A 21,668-nucleotide genomic window follows, 5' to 3' on the forward strand; every position below is an offset into this window, starting at 1 on the left:
TGGCCAGCCTACAAAGCATGACCAAGGGCAGAGTCTCTCTGAGAGTAGGTAGGCAGACAGGAGAGCAGAGAGAAGTCTGTGCTGTGGATTTGCAGCTGCTTGATGTTTTTAAAACATGGCTTCAAAGATGCAGTGCTTTGGGTGTCTTTGTTCCTGGGGGAAAGGGCTGGGCTGCCCCGTGGCTCTGACACCCTTAGGTCCTCTGCAGCATCCCTGCATCAGCTCTGATCCTCAGATAACTGTGTGCAGAAGTGTTTCTGCTTCTGATGCGTCACTTCTGCGGGGCTGAAGTTGTTCATAGCCTGGATTTCCGAGCTGGAAATGTCTGATGATCAGGCCCCAGAGCTGGACAAAAAATGCAGGAAACTTGTTGACTGAGCAAATACCTCTCATAGCAGACTGTTTGCACAGAGAAGTGAAGTTTAGAAGCAAAAGCAAACATGCACTGGCTAACGGAGAGGGCGAGGCGGGGGAAGAACACCGAGACACGTTTCTCTGTCTGCAGGTTCATTTCTCACTTGGTTGCTCAAGGATTTAACGCTGACGATCCAGAGCTTGACAAGGCAATGTTTTGGAATATACTTGTTAAACCCCTCAGCCAGTGCAAGGCCTTTAAAGCCAAACAGTTTATGAGACTTCTGCCTGTGCCTGTGGGTTTGTGTGACCTGGAGGGGCTCCGCTTCCCTTGGGGGTCAGATGCTGCCTGCCATGGGCGAGCAGGGAGGTATCTGTGTTTTCACATCACCTTGGGGGCAGGAGAGAAGTGTGGCCGAGCCCTTGCTCTTTGGGCTCAGGCAGTTGTGCTGCTCAGGGTTGTGTGCAAGAAGAATTTAATAAGGCTGCTGGCATAGTTGAGTTCCCCTGCCTAAGGGGGATTCTCTGTGTCCCAGAATCAAGTATGAGTGGGCACAGGTGCCTGTGGAGGAAGAAAGAGCAGTGTGATTTTCTTTTACAACTCCCTTTATAGTGCCCATGTCTTTGAAATGCTTGTGTGAATTATCTCTTGGTGGTGCCAACCGACAGAACAGCAGGCAGAAAAAAGATGCACAGGGAGTTCCACCTAAATGTGAGGAAGGAAGTTATTTACTGTGTGAGTGCCCACGTGCTGCAGCAGGCTGCCCAGAGAGGTTGTAGAGTCTCTTTCACTGAAGATATTCAAGAACTGTCTGGTTGCAATCCTGTCCCATGGTCTTGAGAATCACCTTGCTTGAGCAGGGAGGTTGGACCAGATGATTTGCTGTGGTCCCTTCCAGCTTGACCAGTTCTGTGATTCATAGACTGAGGGGGTCTGCAAAGCAGCAAGAGGTGTAGGAATGTGTAATGATGGACCAGAATATTTAATTAGCTAATGATGTTCTATAATTTAATTAAAAGTATCTAAGAATATCTAGGCAGCAGGAGAAGTATGTCTTTGCCTCCCCTCAAGCCTACTGCCGATAAGTGTGTTAATCCATTTGCATTTGTTCTGTAAAGGCATGTTTCTATCGGGTTTTCAGGAAAGTCTCTTTCCTTTTAAAAGGAAAAAAGATAAGGCAAGACACTTGAGTCCTTTGTGGGTAGAGCCTATAATCCTCCACATGAGGGAAGTTCTGTTTGAGGCTTTGTCTAGCATTTCAGTGGTACAGTATGTTGCTGACTATTCTCAGCCTGCTTTGCATAGGTAATTAATTTGTCCCCTGCAGTCATTTCTCTGTAGTGATAATGCGGTAAATGCCAAACTTAGGTGGTTATGTGTGAGTACATGTAAGAGAACTAGTCATGGTTTAAATGACTGAGATCAGATGGGTGTGTAGAAAATACCCATGCACGGAGCATTAGCAACAGACTGCACTGTTTTCACCAAGTAATGCAAATAGTTCAGGCTCTGAACAATTCATAGTCTGAGCCCTGATAACAGTGAGTACAAAGAGTGCAGGGCACACCTGGAAAAATCTTTTTTTAAGGGTGTTTTCCATTTAGCCCTTGCACCAGCAAAGGTTCCTTCTTTTTTTTTTTTTTTCTTTTTTAACAGAGAAATTGAGGTTTGGAGACCTTAAGTGACATGTTCCAGGAAGATGTTATCAGAGCTGAGATTAGCCGTGGGGTGTTTTGCGGCTTTCCATCTTGTGCTTGTGCTGCTGAGCATCCGTGCAGGGAGAGAGCGTAGGTTGGACACCCTGAGACGTGCCAGCTCTGTGTTCCCTTGGGCTGCATGGCAGAGTGCGCAAATCCAGCTTTGCCTTTTTCCTTCAAGGGGCAGAAGGGGCTGGATGCCAGCGAAGAGAGCATTAAAGAGGAGGCCCTGTATGCAAAGGGCACTGTATATAATTGGGCTGAGCTGTGTGTCAGCTGTTTCCTGCTGTGTGGCATTTGATCTGCAGCAGAGATCGAGTCCTGGTGACGTGGTCCATTGAAGCCTGTGCTGTTGCTGTTTCAAGGGAAGCCTGTATTACTTATTCATGTGGTTTTCAGAAGTTGTCCCGCAAGAATATGTTCGAGGGTCATCTTGGTTTTGTTTTTCCTTCTTCAAATGCTTTCCATCTATTAGATTTAGTCTTTGTCAGTCACTTCTTCAGAAGCAAACATTTCTGGCATTCTTGGTAGTTTCTGTTTCAAGGGAAAAAAATTGAAAATCAGCAAGGGCTTCTGTTCTGTGTGCATTTATTTCTTCGCGTGCAAGGTCTTTCAGTGCTCAATTCTAAACGGTTGAATTATTAAACTTGAAAAGCATCTGCTCTTTAGAAAGCATTCACATGTCTTGTAAACATGATGGATAAGGCAGAGCCTAATGCAATTGATGGAGCTTTGTTCATGTTTGGAATATGGGTTTATATGAACTGTTATCTTAAAGCTTGGGGCGTTTATGATTTACTGCTGGGGTAGCTGGTGACTGATCTGAAGTCAGCTCCCTTCCTCTGTGGGGTTGAGCATGCTGTGTGGATCTGGGTTTTTCTGGACCAACCCGGTGGCAGCCCAGGGATGGCTCGTGGGTGGAGGTGAAAGGCTGGTCTGAGCTCATTTCACTTCAAAAAGTCAGAGCTCTCCAGCCCAGGGATGTTTGTACACATGCTTTTTGGGATGCCACTCTTTCCCCCAAAGAAACAGCAGCCACGCATCGTGACCTTCAGGGAGGCTTTGGGGGCTGATGGATTTGCCCTGAGGCATTCCCTACTCCAGGGCTGGCTTTCCTGTATGCTTTTTCCTGAGTGCCTCTGGAGCTCATTTTTTAACCTTATGGATGTGCAGAATAATCAGTTCTGTCAGCAGCTGTCTGGACAGCACAGGAGGCCTGTGCAGTCCTACCTACAGTGTCTGAACCTCTGCTCCAAGGGACGTTTTCCCCCTTCCTCCCCACTGTGAATAACTAACCAGTGCAGAAGTGATGGTGATTGGGAGGCCAAACTGGACTTGAAAATTTTCCCACATAAAACGCACTGGCAGTGCTAGCAGAGATGAGGACGAGAGGAGACGGCTCTGCTGTGCCAAAGCACTCTTTCATCTCTTTTCAGCTCTCCCCGTGAGGGGTCCTGGCTCACAGCACATAGATGCCTTGTGCAGATGTCTTGGCTGGGAAAGAAGTGGCCCTTTTTCCCTCCCAAGCAGAGCAGAGATATATAAGAAAGCTATTGATCTGCCTGTAGCCAAAGCGAGCTGAGCCAGGCTCTGCAGCCATTTATTGAGCTGGTTTAAGGCTTTGTTACTTACTGGAATTAAAAAAAAAAACAAACAAAACAACAACAGAAAAGAAGTAAAGAAATAAAAGCTGAAAGGCGATGGTTTTCTTTGTTGGTAAACAGATGCTGGGTGTTGTTTACCTGCTGGTCATTTCCCAAGCAAATGAGAGGAAGGAGCAGATGCTGAACAAAGGCTGTGCTTTCTCATCCTGCTCTGGAGGGAAGCAGACAGCCGTGGGATCTGCCAGGCTCAGGTCTGGGCAGGCTGGCAGTGGACAGCCAGAGCTGTCTCATGGCACGGGGTGGCAGGAGGCCAGTTGCTAATGGGCAGGTGCTTCTCCTGCTGGTAGGAACTGCTGTGGGTTTGTTAGCAGTGGTGAGAAAGATGCTGAGGAGAGGCTGGGATGGGAGGCTGAACTCCATTGTGGCCCATCCTCTCAGTCACTTGCCCCTCAGGGGTGTGCAGGAGATCTGCCTGGCCAGGATTCACAGCCCTATTTCACTTCTGTCGGAGAAAAAACAGAGCGAGTTGTCTCTGGGGTTCTTAATCCAGTCTTTTTCCTGAGCACTAAATTCAGCCTTGAAGTCTTTCCCCTCTGGTAAGCAAGTATTTTTGAGGAAAAACGGATTTTGGAAACAGAGTCATTTATTTCCTTGGTACTCTCCTGGAAAAGTCATCAGTCTTGGCTTTGCATACCCTTCACTGCTGTTGAGAAATGATGCTTTGGTGCCACGCTGCTGGCACTGCCTGTCTCAGCCTGGGCAAGTTGGTTAGCGCAGGGAGCCACGGCTGTGATGGTGCCAGCATGGATGAAGAGCACTCTGGATCACGTTCTGCGTCAGGAGGTTGGCCAGCTCTGCAAATAGGAAGAATTGGAATTGACACTCTGTGTCTGAATGTGTTAAAATTTAACTGTAATTGTAATTTAATCTTACTTGTGTGGTGGGGTGTAAGCAGTGGATCCTACCCAATTCTTCTTTGGTCTTGCAGGCTTGAAGCTCTGTTTGGTGCACGTGGTGCAGCTGGTTTTGCTTTACTCAGTGGAGCAAGAGGTTGGCCAGGAACATTGCCTACTGCTTGTCTGAACTGCCCTGCCAAACTCACACTGCCTTGTTCCATTTTGAGGAAATAGGGTTGATTTGTGCTACCATGGGAGCTCTGGCTGAAATGTTCCCTGCTTGGTGCCTGTGCAGCAGTTGGTGTCACCTCCTCCTCATGTTGCTCACGTGTGATGGAAGAAATGCTCTTCGGACTTGGGATGGGAAAGGGGCTTCTCTGGGTGCTTTGAGTTGCTAGAGAGCCGTAGCGATCTTTAATCCTAAGGTGCAAATTGCCACTGCAGCATTTTCCAGGGGAAAAGCGGCCTTGAGAGGAAATGGAGCTATAAATGAGCCTGGCTGGGCTCCTGGCTGAGTGTTTTGAATCAGTTTGTGCTCTCCCTTTTGGCTACAGGCCAGACTTTCAAAGGCGGCTTGGCAGAGCTGTGCTTCGTGCTCAGGTACCCCCTAACCCTCGCCTGCTGATGTTCTGATAAGCAAGCGTGTGCATGCTGTGCTGGGGCTGATCGCATGCACGCTCAGTCCTGCTTGCCAGTGCTGTGCTTTGCAGGCTGTAAGAGTGTGCTGGCATCATGCAGTTCACCCACAGGCTTTGAGAACCTAACCTTGTAATTTTAGCAGCTGGCTCAGCGCTGCCTCTGAGCAGATAGTCTGGTTAAAACAAATAAATAAATATACAGGCCTGCTTCCTGTGCCTGTCAATATTGGAATAATTTTAAATGGTGTGTTTTCTCCTGGTCACTGACCTATAGTTTATTCCATTATCGACTGCTGGGTTAGTGGCTCTTTGTATTCTGTGGTTAAGTGAACTGTAAGGCTGAAATCACTTGGCTGCGATGGTGTTGCTGGGCAGGAACTCGGCTCTGGCTGACTCAGATTGGGGTGAAAGTGTACCCTCTGGCAACTCAAACGCTCATTTATCTCTGCCTCCCCCCCAATAAACGGGTTAAACAACATAGTGGAGTATTGATCCCGCTTTCATCTGGCAGCCCTGGGTTGTAGCAGTTACCTTTGTGCCACATTCCTGCTGCTTTCCCAACAATGCCTTACATTTTCTGCAGAGCTCCCGCCCTCCCCTCGGTGACCTTCTCTTGGTTTGGCTGCGATGGGCTTCGCTGAGGACGCCTCCACCGCTGTGAAGCACGTACAGCGCAGTGTGGGCAGAGCTTGGCAGCCTCTCTTGGTGTTGGTGTGATGCTGTGAACACTGGAAAGTGGAGTTCTGTGGCTTGGTAACGTGCTTTTGTTCCTTAGGCTCTGCTCTAGGAATTGCTGACCTTAGGTAGGGCCCTAGAATGAGCTCACAGTTCTTTCGGGGTGTCACAGATAGACTGAGGGCTGCTTGAAGGCTGTGCCCCTCTGGTCTTTGTTGGTGCCGCAGTTACTGGTGGGTGTTCGGTGGCTGCTGCCGCGTTGTCCTGGTCTTAGGGCAGTCATGGACCTTTGCTGATGCAGTGGCTTGTTTAAAACTCTGGTTAAGACTCCTGGAGTGGCCAGCATTGGTGAACTTAGCAAGGCACTTCCTTCTGAGAAATGCCTGAAGCTTCTGGCTGTTGCTGGTGGGGATTTGAGCACAGCCCGATGTGGGACTGTGTTGGCAGTGCCACCTGTGTTGTGTCAAGGCTCTGCAAACCTGGGTGCAGGCTGTGCCAGCGCCCAGTGACCCATCATCCCTTTCCAAGCTGACAGCCTGGGGTGGGTTACACGGGCCTGAGGAGCTCCAGCCTCCGTGCTGAGCTGCACGTGTTTACTTACAGGGGAGGAGGGTGCTTCGCTATTTCTTTCCCTGTTAGTGTGAACATTCACTCTGAGCCTGCATGTCCTGCCTGGGACTGCCTTAGGCTCTCTGGGTTTTTTGGCTGCTGTAGAAAAGTCGTTTTCGTACACAAATACTCAGAAACGCTGTTCTCTATGATCCGTTCATATTTCAGGTCTTATGAGGACTTGATCTGTGTTAGTGACTGCTTTGCGTGTCTTGCTTGTGGGCTGTGGGGGTGTTAAAAAGGCCTGTTTGTGTGCTGCTCAGCTTCCCACCAGATGCATCCATCATCTTCAAAAGAAGCAAGGGAGAAAGAGGGCTTATAACTTTTTTTTTTGAGCCATTGGAATTTGGCATTGAAATAAACAGGTGTTCTGGCATGGGAGCAGAGGAGCGTTTGTCTCTGAGCTCCTGTCTCTTGTCACGTGAGGATCTTCAGAGAAACTCTGTCAAAGAGCTGACTTTAGTAATGATGTAATTTTTTTTTTTTCAGCTAGGGGCTTGATGAATAACTGGGTTCCTGGTGTCTGTGGCAGGATGAGCCGGTGCAGGAGGTAAAAGTCTCTGGAGTGAAGCCCAAAAATCGTCTTGGGTAGAATTAAACTCTCAAAGTAAATAACATCACTGCAACCTCTGGGCTTATGAGGCAAATATTTGGGACTTTGAGTCCCAGCATTGTGCTGTGTAGAAACGAGGTCATGTCTGCTGTTTCAGGTAGACAGTGCTGGAAGTAACCCTTGAACCTCTGAGGAACCCCAGTCTAAAAAGTTATAGGGATTTGATTTTGGCACTTTGGCCTGCGAGATGAAATGCCATCAATATTTTGCGTGCAGTTTTCCCCACAGTCTGTTGTCTTGCTTTGGGGTTTGACTTCTAAGCCTGGCCGCGTTGGTTACTTGATGTGGAGGAGTCCCTATGGATGGTTGAAAAAGCTTTCTAGTACCAGTGCCCTCTGGCCCAAGCCCTGCCAGGGGTGTGTGCAGAAGAGAAGACAGCAAACCTCTGCTCAGTGCTAACTTTGTTCCTTGGCTTCCAGGCAGTGCCAGTTTCGAGATAAGGCAAACACTGCAGTGACCTTATCCAGGGACCTCGCTGACGTCAGTGTGAGCCTGTCCATTAACCTCGCTGGACTTTGGGTCAGGTTTCTTTGAAGGCTGGATATTGAGAGCAAAGAGCTAAAGGCTAGCTGGGGTCACCCCAGTCTTTGCTGGGGTAACTGGAGCAAAGGCAAGGGGCAGGCTTGTGGGAGTGAGACTGTTGGGAGGGTTAGCCCATGTGTGGTTGAAGGCAGAGGACTTTCCCATGGCCCTCTGTCTTAAGTTCTTAGGCCAAACATCTCTTACAGACCTGCTGCTGGACCTCTCGACACACATCTTCCTTTAAATGTTTGTGTGTCTGTCCTTGGGGCACTTTGAAAATCTCTGGAGATGCCTGAAAGGATTGAGGCACCCAAGTGTCTATGCACAGGATCATCATGACACACTTGGTTTTATTTTGTCCTTAAAAAAACCCAGGCTCTGAGCAGATGGAAACATTAGCATGAGCACTGCGTGGCTTTGTATTTTAATGCTGTCTCCCAGAGCAGTGAGAGAGATGCATTACAAAGTTCTTGCTTTAAAAGGACCTCAAATGGCAGCAGCTAAGCTGGGGCAGCCTTGGAGAGGACTTGTAAGGCAATTTTTAGGGCTTTGTGTTGTGGAGTGCTGTGTGCCTCAGGGGTTGCCTGTGAAACTTGTGGCTCCCATGTCACAGAAAAGTCTAGGTGCAAGCCTGGGTTGGTAAGTTATAAGTGAATGACATTAGCTGGGGCAGGAAATGTTCCTGCTTGGCTTTAGAGCTCTACATAGCAAACAAAGGAACAGAAATAACAAACATTGGGTTTATTTAGGAGAAGTGTGACTTTGCTTTTTATTGTTAGGCGCAGGAGAACAGCAACTTTCACATAGTGTGATCTTCGTTTGAACCACAACATCCCTGCCTACAGGCACACTGGTGGACATCTGCCCCTCAAGTCGCCTACTGCGTTCATCATGTTGATATCTGGAGTGTTTTGGTACCTTACTGATTCTTCTGCTGCTCCTTTCCTCCCCCCCAGGCGTGTGCTGTTTGCTCAAGGCATTTTGGCACCAAGGAGAAGGCAGAAGTAGCATTTAAAACATAAAGGATTCCAGATGTGAGCATGTGTTGGGCACTGCTAGTGGAGGAAAAATGCGTAGTCCACGCAGTTGTTCGCATTATGGTGTGGCCACATGGTTTGTGTTGATAAATAGCCCAGATAAAACTGTTTGTTTTTGTAGGTTAGTTTCCTTTCTCCTTTTTTAAACTGTAGATTGAAAGCCTGGAATTGTATACCTGTTAGCTGCATTCCCTGCTGCAGCATCAACTTGATGGCTGAAGCTTCACATTCTTAAATGTCAGCAATTAGGTGTTAAAGTTCCCCTCTTCCTGCTGGAGGAGGTTGGAGCAGACCCCAGAGAACTGTTTGCTGTAGGAAGTGAGAACTGCCAGGATCCTCTGTTTCAATGGAGTCCATGTGATCCCTTCCCTTGTGAAGGCTGAAATAATGCTGGTATTGCCACTTTAGCCCTGGCCAGAGAGCAAAGCCTGGTCCTTCTTCTGATGTAATAATTTGTCTCTGCCACCATTCCCTACAAGGACAGACCAGCAGAGATGGCTTTGGGAGTGTCAGTCTCCTTCCCCACCGATGGGATTGCTGTGCAAATCATTTTGCAACTTTATTTTCACAAGGAACGGGCAAATGCTCCATGCTGCACTTGCATGCTAATGAAAGCAAATATTAGATTGCCTTGGCGAGAGGCTTCATTTTGAACATCTTGAAGACGACATCAGAGGGGGGTTTGAGCTACACAGTGTCATTTTTATGGGAGGTAGCTGGAAACCTCATCACTGCTGATGCTGGTTCTTCTTGAAGTCTTTGTAGTGACTGAGGTATTTCTGCTATTGACTGTGTTGGTTTCCTGACAGAATTGTTGATCTTTGTAGAGATGATATTAATTTTTTTCTTTACCAGGTAACCTCAAAAAAAAAAAAAAAAAAAAAAAAACAAAAAACCCACTACCACTGGGTCTGTATCCTTTCCATTGATGGAGGAGATTGCAAAATGCCAAGTGAGGATTGCTCTGCTCGTAAGGGCACTCTTCTAAACTTGTCATGCTTTGTACACGCCTTGTGCATTGATTGGAGCAAATTACATTGAACTCCTGAGCTCTTAAATTATTATTGGGTCTGGAGTTGATTTGGAGAGTGAAAAATGGATGTCACAAGTGTCCTGAAGACACTGCCCGAGGTAATGCCTCTCGTTCCAGGCAGTGCAGGCACTGTGCTGAGCAGCACCTCCCTGCTAACAGGGCTGTTGCACAAGGAATGGATGGCTGTCCTGGGGTGTTCCTGGCTTTGTGCTGCTCTCCAGCCTTTTGTTCACTTTTTTTTTAGATGGATGGTCAGAATTCTCAGAGCAGTTTGATTTAAAGAAGAAATGTTGAGCTGAAGGAATTAAAAAAAAAAACAACACAACCCAAAAAAACCCAAAAAACAAACCAATCCAAACACAACAGAGGATTGCCTAATTTGAGGCTGTGTCTGTACCATGTCACACTCTTTTACTCCTGTCAGTCAGGGATCTTTTTAAATGTGTATGAATTTTCTGAGACAGACCTTGCAGTCTAAGGCTGAGGTATCTTCCTACGTACTTCAGGCTGTTTCAGGAATCTGCTTGAGGTGACATTCCCTCTTTTCCATTTCACAGCCATGCTGCTGCATCCCTTCTATCAGGCAGGGAATTGAGGCTTTGGACTCCTGAAGCTGCCTGGGAGGATTCTGCCGTGTCTGAGCAGCTGGCGAGGGCAGGCAGAGCTGCCAGCCGAGGAGGGATGGGACTGTCTGAAGCAGAGGGAAGGAGGATGCACACGCTGACCTGACCAGCGAGGCTTTGGGGAGCAGGATCCTCCACTCCTGGCTTTGATTTGGTGTGAAAGGTTGGGCTCCAGGCTGCTGACCTCCCTGGCCCAGCAGTGTGGCGTGAGCAGTTGCTTGCGTGAGACCTTTCTTGATTTCTGTCCTGACCTGATGTGTCATGTTCTGGAGACCACGGTTTTATAAAGATGCTCTTGAGTGGGGAGTGAAATGCTCTGATATATATTCCCCCAAGCTCCATGGAGTATTATTTTTCTGTACTTTTTAGGTGAAAAAGAAGAATCTGGCAACTGTGTAGGAGGCTGTTGCTTTGACTGGTGTACACAAGCATTAAAAATGATATATCTGGGGGTTTTACCTGGGATTTTTTGTCTATTTTTTTTCTTAACTCTTCGAGCTCTTCCGAGCTTCTTTGCACGTAGGTAGAAAAATAAAACCTGGGACTTGGTCAATGCCTTTGTCCCAGGAGAAATGCTGAGTGTCAGGGGAACGTGGGCTTAGGGCTACAGCATTCCCAAATGTGTCCTCTTGTGCATTTCCCACCACATGGGGCCCGGAGCAGTTCTCTGAAATGGTAGTAATGTAAATTGAATGAGCAGTCCAGTTAAATAAGTAATGAAGTTAGCAGGGTGCCTAATTAAATTAAATTCAAAATTATGTATGGATGATGCCTTTCTAATAATTGCTGTAGGTTTGTCATTGAGGAACTCCACACTGCCCTCTTGGCTGAAGCTTCCCCTTTCCCAGGTGGATGTTGGTACCCCAGAGGGATGTGTTTTACACTTCAGTTTGCTTTGGCTCCTCCTTGATGCTCTTGTGACCATTGGAGTGTTGCTGTTTTCTGTTTTGCTGAGATGTGTGGAGGAAGTTTGGGTGATAAGGCTCTGCTACTTATATGATTTTTTTTTTTACGTTCCTACAGAGGGTTTCTGGTTTGCTCCTAGACCAGCCTTAGTGCTGTTTCCTTGGTCGCTGTGCCCCACTGATCTCCTTGTTGGGACTGTCCCCTGTCCTTCCCATCCCTGTGGTGCCTGGCGTGTTGCTCCTGTTTCCGTGAAGCAGGATGGCACATCTGCTAACTCTGGGCACAATGATTTAGCTCATCTCTTTATTTGAAAATAATCTCTTAATTTCCATCCTTCTGGGCTCCTTTCAAGCAGCAGCGCTTTGTGAAGGTGTGTGTCAGTTTGGGGATGAACATTAAGCTGAGGCAGAAGAACAGTTTTGAAGGGAAAGCTGCTGAAATTAAAGACACGTGAGAAGATGCAGCCATCACAGCCACCGAAGGGAATTCTCCTTTCTCCAGACAGCACGTTGAGGGCAGTCTCTGCCCGTCCTGGGCAGTCAGGCACTCAGTGCATTTTGAAGATGGGTTGTCACGGCAGAGCTGGCTCTGGCTGGCAATTACTGACCTTTGAGGTAATGTGTCCTTAATAGAAGGATGTGAGTACATCAGAGGAAGAATTGTCATTGTCATTATCATCTTTTCACCTCCTTTTGAGAAGGGCAGGTCTATTAAAGGGCCTCTGCTCCAGCAGAACTGGTCCTGCCTCTCCAGGAGATGACTGCTGACTTTTCTGAAGACGAGAGTAGATGTGGGGAGGACAGAGAGCCCAAATGACCAGAGCTCCATTGCTGTATTCTGAATTCCCCCCCGCCCCGCTGTTCATTTTGCACCGGGGTTTTTATGTGCTAAGTCCCAGTGTAGTAGCCAGGCTGGCCTGATGCAGGGGCTGTGCTCCTGGGCACCGACAGCTGGCAGTGTGTTTTGGGCATGAAGCAATAAATGCTCTGCAGAGAGGCGCCTGGGACAGCATGCTGCTCGAGGTGATGAATGACAGGAGGTTTTTGTCACGTTCAGGGCAGTCTGATCCTTCCTTGTTAATGGTTTCCCTGGGAAAACCTCCAGGTGATGAACAGGAGGAGTCACTGCAACCACTTCTTCTCCGGGAATGGCAAGTGCTTCCCCTGTGCTGTTTCATCAGAGAATCTGGAGGTCTTTTGCAAGTCTTTAATGAGTCCTTGATTGGCCTTGGCACCTCCATGCCCAGCGCCCCAGTGACAGAGCAGCGGGACCGGAGACCCCTGTAACCCCCCCATCTCCCATGCGGGAGTGTGGAAGTAGAAGGATTTTGGCTGGAGTCCTTACGAAGCCAGAGAAGTTGAGTAAACCACAGGGTGTAGTGACGGATATAACAAAGTGATTTGCATGGGTGCAGTGACCTGAGCAGGGCTCTGCACATTTCATGCACAGTTGCGTTAAAGAGATGCTGATCATTTTCAGCATGACCTGCTAATTATCAGAGCAGATGAAAGCCTTTTTTTTTTTTCTCCCCTCTTTAAATCCTCCTCCCCCTACATGCTCTCTTCTTCTCCCTGCTCCTTCCCCACGCCCTTATCTAAGCTAATCAACATGACACAAACAGCCAAAAAAGCAGCATTCTTACAGCAGCTATTAACTAGAAAGGAGACAGCGGGCGTCTGGAGCCCCTCGGGAGGGACTCGCCTGGTGTAACCCACTGCTTTTAACAGCCACAGTGAGAGCTGCAGAGTCACAACAGAAAAGCTGTAAGCTTCTGTCTTTGGAGGTCATAATACGCAGTGACCTGTATGCTCTGATGTAGATTTTTAATAAGACCCAAATGTGGAATTTTAGTGGTGATGAGGGGCTTCCCTGACACCTGGTACATCCCTGATTAAATGTAAATTAATATCAATAGCTAAATATATTTTTGGGTGAGTTTTCCAAAGTTTGATACATCTGGCTGTGTCCTTCAAGGAGAGTCTCTCCATCCCAAATGTCTGTTTATTGTTGATAAAGTATCCCCCAGCAGCAGAACACACAGCTAGGGGGAAGGGTTACGTTAATCTGGTGAAGTACTTTCTGTGATTGCATCAAGCTGGACACAAGTTTGTTTTCTTCCATATTTCAAGCATTTGTTTTATCTAGAGCTGTGGGAGGGATTTTCCATTGTCCTCTGTGCTAGATGAATACTTAAAAGTTGTGCTTGTGGTGATAACGGAGCAGGCTGAGACAGAGGACAGACGTGTCTTAGGAGTTTCAGCTGCGGTGGTGGGCTGGAGGGAGGCTGAGCAAATGGACACGATGTTTAAATAGTGTGTCCTGAATTGCTTTAATTTGGTTCTTATTTTGTAAGCCGTTGGCTGAGTTTTCTGTCCTTTCAGAAATCAGCAGCTTCTTATGAAATATGGAGCTGTTTAAAAACAGACAGCAGCTGCTCCATCGTTGCGTCAGCACGGACTCGGCAGAAGGAAGGGGAATGGTAGACGGTTGTTTAGCTGTGATATTCTTCCCTTCATTGCTGTTGTCATATTGTGTTAACAGAAGGTCTGATCAAATATACACCAGGAAAGTAAGACTTAATGTTTCTTTGTTCTCCTGGAATGGTGTTGGGAGGGGAGTGGGGGAATGTTTGAATGAGACTTTTATTTATGTGGCTCAGATAGCTCAGCGTTGCCTGTGTCGGTAGATGTGTTGTTCTGCTCTTATTTCTTAGGCTGCTTGCTGTATTTTTAGCTGGGAAAAGTCTTTACTTTGTTTGTACAAAACCTCTGCTATGTGGTATGGAAACTTTGGGGGGGTGGTGGTGTAAGTATTTAACGGGGGGAGTATGATCTATTCACACTGCCTTCCTAACTTGTTTTAAGCTCTCCTCTAAAAAAAAAAAAAATCTCAGCCAGATTCTTTAAAAAATAAAATGAAAAATGAGGAACATTGTTGCACAAGAACTGGAAGGAACCCAAATAGTTTGCTTACTGTTAAAATTGCGACATGACTGGAAACATTTGGTAAAGAAAAATTAATTGCGTGGTGTATTTGTGGTTTCCTGTTGAATCTCAATTTCTAGAGGAGGTTGAAAATCCCATGGATGTTTCCTCAGATTACTAGATAGCATTATACCTTGTGTGCATGATGAAAGACCTTCAGTAAAGCGTGCCAGATATCCATGGCTTGCTATAAAAAGTCTCTCCCATCTGGAACATGACTGTTTTCTCCTTTTTAGTACGATGGTTTGAGCAGAGATAAACATGCATTACTCCACTACCAATATGGATTTCCTTGCAGTCTTCTGAAGAAGGATGCTCAGCTAGACCTTTTAGTGAGCTTTGAAGCCACGGGCAGGGATGGCTGGTGAGGGAGGTGGGGAGGGCCAAGCAGCTGTCATTCAGCAGAGGATGGGCTTGAATGTGGTTGAAGATCTCCTCTGGGTTATCTCGCATCACTCCTGGGTGATGATCCTATGCACGTTGAGCTGCAAAGCCAGGGCTTGGGGGAATCAGATGGGAGAAGTACCGGGACTGTTTGGGATCCCCCTTCAGCTGCCCTTTGAGAGTCCCAGTCACAAAGCCACCGCTGTGCAGAGCTGGAGCTCGTTTTGAGGAGCTGTGAACACGGTCACACATAGGAGGGGCTGGATGGACAGCTTAGGGTGGTGAATGCTGGGGCAGATTGCTGCAGAATATGGTGGTTTCCTCTGTCTGGAGGCTTGGGGGGTGTCTGAGAGCTGCTGGGTGAAACCCTGGGCTGGAGACGTCTGGCCAGGGGTTGGATCAGAGCATCACACTGGCCCACAGCCCCTGCTCTGCCTCCTCGTTTGATCACACAGGAGATGTTTGTGTATGCAGAAGTATAACTCATGATGACACAGGGCTTAAGGTTGTGAAATCTTTGAGGCTCTTCTGCGTATTCCTGTGGGAAGGGAAGCGTTATCCCTCAGATAATTTCCATAGGGAAATAGTTAATCTCATAAACACCAGAGGTTGTTTTCTAAAGCGAAGGCAGGGCTGTGGGGGAGCGTGGTTAACCATGTAGAGTGAAGACAGGCTAAAACTCATAAAGGAGAAATATATGTAGGAGTTTATAGATGTATATGAGCGTATTAGAACTTCAGTTTGAGATTGCTGACTGAGATTAAAATGAGCTGCTGTGGAGTTACACCACTTAGAGAGAGCTGAGAGCAACTTTTTGATATGGATGGTGGCCCCACAACTTGATAACCGAGAACATGCACAGTTGTTTAAAAGTGTTTAAAGTGTTGGGTTTTTTGGTGTAGTTTGAAATAATGAAAAACTTATTTTAGGATTAATGCTCTTCCAACTTCCTGAAAATTCCCATCCGGTTTTGAATGTCTGTGTTCACTCTTGGGCTGTTGGGAGTTAAATTTTCCTCTTGACTCAATTGTGGAAACAGTCTTCATTTATCGTTTCCCAGTTTAGCTCCCGTATTAAAATTATAACAAGGCTGGGATTTATTTTTGTCTTGTGTACATTTATCTCCTGTGTATCCTTGTGTCTATTATTAGAGTCCTGCTCCATTGCTAAATGGATTGGCCGAGTTCTTGGGGACAAAATATTGAAGCATATGACTTAGTGTGCAATACCCCTCAGCAACTCGGCTCTGCAGTATTCAGTGCCCGGGTTTACCCAGTGCTTGTCACAGCTTATTTTAAATGCTGAGGATGCAGTGGGCAGAGCCAGCAGATAAGAGATCTTAAATGGTATATCAGTTTGTAAGTGAAAGGAGGGAGGAGGCGGACCTGGAGGGGAAGCTCCAGCTGAGAATAAACAGATAACAGAGGTGTGTGTTTGGGAAGCAGCTGAGTTGCGTGGCCTGGGTACAGCCCCCTTGTTCCCCTTGTTGAGAATTTTATTTGGACTTTGTGATGGTGTTGTTTTTTTGGGTGGTTTTTATTTTTTTTTTTGGTTTGGGGTTTTTTTGGGTGGGTGGGTGTTTTTTTTTGTTTTGTTTTTGTTTTTTTGGTTTTTTTCTGTGACAGAATATTTCTTTACATGGGTTCCAGCCATGTTTCAAAGCCCCCGTGACTTCTGTTGGTGGCTGAACCCTTGTCCTCCAATTTCTACCTGACTTTTTGGCTTGCACAAGAGTGATTTGTGTTTCCGCTGATCTTTCCTCCTGGTTCCACATCCAGTCTGAGCTAGCTGGTATTTTTGGTCTTTCAGGGATTTGCTCTGTTTTGTAACTTAGCCGTTGAGTATCTTCGCCATGCTCTTGCTTTGCTTTCAGGATCCGTTTGTCCCTGTGGCCTCTGAGATGTCTGCAGCTCTCTCCAAAGCGTTAGGAAGATCCTCAGGGCTCTGCACACTGTAGTGTTACACCTTTCAGAGGTCTAGTTTTGATACTTTAAAATATTTTCTTTTAATTGCCTAGGCAGTGCCTTTGGCAAGGACATGGCTTACAGAACTTACAGAAATTGAGCAAAGCATGGCTTGGGATCGGATTCTTGATTTGGTTTTTATTCCCTTCCACTTGGTTTCACTAAAAGACGTGATGAGCTGCTTCCCTGCTCTGATTTGTTTATTTTTTTCCTTTCTGTGCTGTCTACAGGATATACTCTGCTACTGGACTTCTTGATCCAGTTGGAGAGGCATTGCCTAGAAATGCCAGCTTTTGCACAGATGCCTGAATGAGTCGTCTTTTTCCACCTCCTCCCTTCTTTGTGTTCCTCATCCAACATCCTTTGGTTCCTACATACGTGCCACATGCTTCCTTTGTTTTGCCTGTGTTAACAGAATTTTCTGACGTTGGAGCCTGTGCTGAAGGATGTGGCTTGGCCCTTGCAAAGCTTTTTCTCTGCTGCAGCTCCTCTGTAGGGGCAGGTGTGCCCAGTGTGGAGCTGTACCTGGGATGGGTGTGTTTTTTGGAGGCTCTGGCTTGTGGAGCAGGGGGGTGGTTTAGCCCTGGCCATGCAGCTGTGGGTGTAGGAGACTTGGAGCTGCAGGGTAGGATTGGCACACAGGACTGAATTGCCTGGAAGATTTTTTTTTACTGTGGCCACAGAATTGCTTGGCAGGTGGACGAGAGTTGATCAAACAAACCTGCTTCCACCAATTGTCCAGCTCTTGTATTTCTTTGGGGTTTTGTTGTTGTTGTTTTGTTTTTTGTTTTTTTTTTTTTTTTAATTTCATGGACTTTAAAGCATGCGTGATTGAACAGTTTAATTAACTGTGGGAACTGCTGGAGAGAACTTACTGGGATTTTCTGCAAACCTTGCTGCCCTTCTTATGTTTTTGGCACAGCAGAGTTGCTGTGAGCCAGCAGGCAGGAGTGCCGAAGAATGTGGCCCAGGAAAGATGCTATCACCTGAAGAGAGATCAAAGTGCCTGTGCAGTTGACTCTGGTGTGTAGGCTGGCTCTTTGCTGCTGGGAACCAGTCCCTGATCTGCTACCCCTACCTGGGCAGGCTGCTCGTGGAGCCAAGGTGCACCTTGGGCACATTGTTGATCTTTGGGTCATCTGCTCTGACACCTCAGACTATTTCAGAGGCTGTGAAACTGGTTAGAGGAGGAATATCAGCAGAGGTGTTAAAGTTACAGGAGCTGTATGGAAACCTGGAGGTTTGTCATGGCCTGCCATCATGTTTTCAGGGGTTGCTAGCGGGTGATATTTCAGCTTGTAATCCTGCTCTCCCTGCAGTGAACGGGTGAATTGAGGTTCCCCATGACTTTGCAGAGGCTGGCATTCAGCCCAAGTTCTTCTCCTGGTCCTGTCAGGAAAGTCATCATGGCTGAACATGTGCTTTCCAGGCCATGGGAACCACCTGAGGGGTGGTACAGGAGCTGCAAGTGGCTCCTTCTCCAGGGAGAGCAGGAGAAGTGTAGACCCACCTTGGAATAGTGGAGATTAGAACAACGAGGTTCTCACTTGTGTTTCCAGCTTTATTAGCAGTGAACAAAATTGATTTTCTAACGTATTTTTCTTGTGCTCCCAGTGATTTTCTGTGGTCAAATCTGCCTTCTTGTTCTGTCCCTGTGCATGAGTGGATTGTGTTTGGAGCTGGATTCCAAGCTACAGAGCCTGCTTCATCCTGACACCCAGCTCTGAATGTGCCCTGGCTATGCAGTCTGTCCAGAGGCTGTACATGATCAAGCACACACTTAATCGGCCTGGAATTGTTAAAGGTCAAGGGTATTATTGCAGGAGGTTCATTAAAAAACAAACAACATTCTGTAAGAGTTGCTGGTGGTTATTTTCTTTAAATCCTTAGATTTGGGGTTTGAAGGGAAAAATTATTAAATGATGTCTTGAAGCTGAATAAAGAAGTCGGTATTGAATGTTCTAATGTCTCACAGATGCTGTGGGGTTGTGGGGTTTTATTTTAAATTTAACAATGGGAGTTTGGAGTGGCTCCAGCACCGTAAAGAATAGTCTGTTTAATTAAGGGTTTAAGCTGGAAGAGCGTGTGTAGTGTGATGCCATTTTAAAGTTTCAGCAGGGTTTTGTAGTTGTTATTCCTCATCTTGCATCATCCATCTGTGGGGCTGGGTGTTCCTTACCCAGAGAACAGATGTTAGTCTGTGTAAGAGCAGTAAGGTTTCTCCAGATGTTTTAGCCCTGACTTTACTGTTTTCTCTTCCTTGTGACTCCTGATGCCCACCTCAAGGTGCTGTCTTTGCAGGCACTCTGCATGCGGCGTGTTACACTCATGAGGAAATATCAGCTTTGGTTTTCCCTAATACTTTGGGGTTTTTCTTCAGGCTGGGGAGAGGCTGTTTTGTTCTTAGATGTCATCTTGGCCATAGCAAATTGGGATGGAGGTTTTGGGGGAAGGGGCAGGAGATCAGGATCAAATGCAGCCTGCTCAGGAAGGTGTCCTGAGACACGCTGAGGTGTCACTGGAATAGAGGAGCGTGTGCCATTCAGCAGAGCAGGGCTAGGTCCCATCCCCAGGGAAGTTCTTAGGGTTCTCTGTGGCTTGTTCGCCTATAACTTTACTGGGTTGAAACCCAGAAAATTTGCCGTTAAAAAGAGACTAAATTATTATTCTCTCCTAGAAAACACAAGTGTTCCAGTCATGTGACCCTGAGTTGGCACCTCTTAATTTCAGCCCATTCTAAGCTCATGGGATTCAGGTAGATGCTCCATGCCAGGTCTGGTCTTCTCCCCCCTTGTGTGTGGCTCTGCTTGGCTTTGTGGTAGCACAACGGGTATTTAATTATCAGCAGCAACAGCTGCTGCTCTTGGCCATCTTGCACACTTTGGTATAGGAACCAGCATCTGCCAGGGTGTGCTGCATCCTGGTTTGTGCTAAGATGATTGCTTGACTCTTTTTTTTTTTTCTTTTACTCTGGGAATTAGGCTCTTCTGTGGCATTAGGAATTGTAGCCTTGTATCAAAGGCTGAGCAGCTGTGAGCCTGACGTGTACCAAGGAACCTTTATGGTTTTCATTTAGTCTCTCCTGGTATGTTTATTCCCATAAAATAATTAATTGAACTAGAGCTCCAAGCAGTGTTATCACCTCTACACATTAGAAAATCATAATCATGCTCTGCAACTTAATGAGATTTAAAAAGAAATGTTCTTTTTTTGTTTGTTTGTTTGCCTTCTGGTTTTGAGTGTTAAAGGCTCCCAGGGGTTGTGCATTCAAGCCTTTCCTGGAGATCACGGGGGCAGTGGGCTGCTGTGTGCAGAAGGCTGGCCATGGGGAGCCACCAGTGCAGAGCAGGAGCCTTTGGATTTCCCAGTGTTCTTGCCAGAAATGGAGCTGGGTTGTGAACACTGGCAACGCTGTTTTAAGAGCTGAGCATTGAGAATGGAGCTGTGTTGTTTGTGGTGGCCTTGGCTCTGCTGTTTTTCAGTTTTCCCTTTAATTTCTATTGTTTTCTTTGCTTATTTGCAAACTTGCAAAATTCAACAAATTGCAGAGGATCTCCCAGCCCTTGGGGTGAGTTTTCCTCAGGGCTGCAGTGAGCCAGCACACAGCAGTGGCACTCACTGAGCTCTTGCTCAGAGGTGTAAATGTAACTGGGACCTGCTGGCCTTCAGGTGGTCAAGGTCTGTGCCAGGGTCTGGAGGTGGTGGGGTCATCCTGGACAGAGTGTGTGTATAGTCAGGGTAATTATTAACTTCACATCATCTTGGGGGCTGCTCTGTGTGTGTGTGAGCTGCTCATTTCTGTAGGATTTGGTTGAAACTCTATCATAAGGCTCCTTAACTTCATCAGTCTTCCTACACCACTGACATTAATGATGGCTTGAGTGTCTTTTTCTCTTCTGAGTTTTGCTGCTGTTTCTCAGTGTTGCAGAGATGTGTTACTGCTTTTAACTCCTTCAGCTTTAGAATAAGCCCCAACTGTAGGGGCAGATTGCCCTACACTGCCACAGGGGCACAGGGCATCTCCAGTGCAGCTGGTTCTCCAGAACATCCCTGCAATGCTAACCCAAAAGGATGCATGGATTCTCCCAGTATTTGATGACAGAGGGTTTGTAAAGCATCTCAGTTCCCTGCAGCTCTGCATATCACACCTGGAGCCCCACCAGGCTCGCCCGGGAGGGCGGTGGCAGAACCACAAGCACAAAGTGTTAGTTTGTGGTCTGTTTTCTCTCAGGCCAGGCGAGCTGGAGGAGAACCTGGCACGCAGCTCGGTGGAGCCAACGAGCAGAGCAAATGTACCTGCTGAGTAACAGACTGAAATAAACCCGGAAAAGCCCAGACGGGGTTGTGGCACTTACTGCAGATGCTGTGTCTGTGACAGATCAACAAATCCAGTAGATGGGAAACGGTTCCTGCGTGCTGTCCCTGGGAAGAGGAGCATCCCCTGCTCCACTGGCCGGTGACCCTGGGCCGTTCATCTGGGCAATGCCTGCTGGCGGTGCAGGAAGGAAACGGTTAAAGGAGGAGAGGTTGTCAGGTTGGGTTAGCCATCAGATAGCTAATATTTTAGAGGTTTTTCAGAGCTAAGCTATAAAAAGGCCGTAGCAGTATTTCAACTCGCCCATTGTCTGCTGGAAGCCAGCCAGCGTTGCCATGCCGACGAGGAATTATTACTTGCTGCCAGAGCTGGAGGAAAAGCTCATACTTTTGGCTTCAAAACAGGAGGGGTGGACTTATGTAATCCACTGTGTTTATAGGCTGAGACTGGCAGGAGCATTGAGAAATAATTACAGGCTTTCCATTTCATTTCCAGATTGGTTTTAAGGCTGTGTGGCCTCGCTTTATTTATTTATTTTGAAGTTAAGAGGGTGGCTGCTAAAGATGCAGGAGGTGATGTGGGGATGCTGCTAGGTAAGTACCCCCCACTTCCCTTCCCCGGCTGGCTGGGCGGCTTTTGTTTTGGTGGCGTTTTGTGTGAAGAACTAAACTAGGCCACAGCAGAAAGAAGTTGCTTTGAAAAACTGGGACTTGGCCCGGCGACACAGAAACAGTGTTTAATGCTGGAGGCTGAGCACACACTCCTGCGGCTGCCCGGCTGCTCGCCGGTGGAGGTGAAGTGCGAGGTTTTGCG

General features: G+C 47.1%; 1 protein-coding gene across 1 annotated transcript in view; it reads left to right on the plus strand.

Annotated features, from left to right (window-relative positions):
- The first annotated feature begins 13,671 nt into the window (after positions 1 to 13,671).
- The window catches only part of NCOR2 (nuclear receptor corepressor 2), a 186,024-nt gene continuing 178,027 nt past the window's right edge, over positions 13,672 to 21,668 (plus strand). Inside the window, 1 exon segment of the mRNA XM_058422874.1 lies at positions 13,672 to 13,777. The gene's annotated coding sequence lies outside the window, so the exon portion shown is untranslated.

The sequence above is a fragment of the Hirundo rustica genome, chromosome 17 (assembly GCF_015227805.2).
Source record: "Hirundo rustica isolate bHirRus1 chromosome 17, bHirRus1.pri.v3, whole genome shotgun sequence".
Classification (NCBI taxonomy): domain Eukaryota; kingdom Metazoa; phylum Chordata; class Aves; order Passeriformes; family Hirundinidae; genus Hirundo; species Hirundo rustica.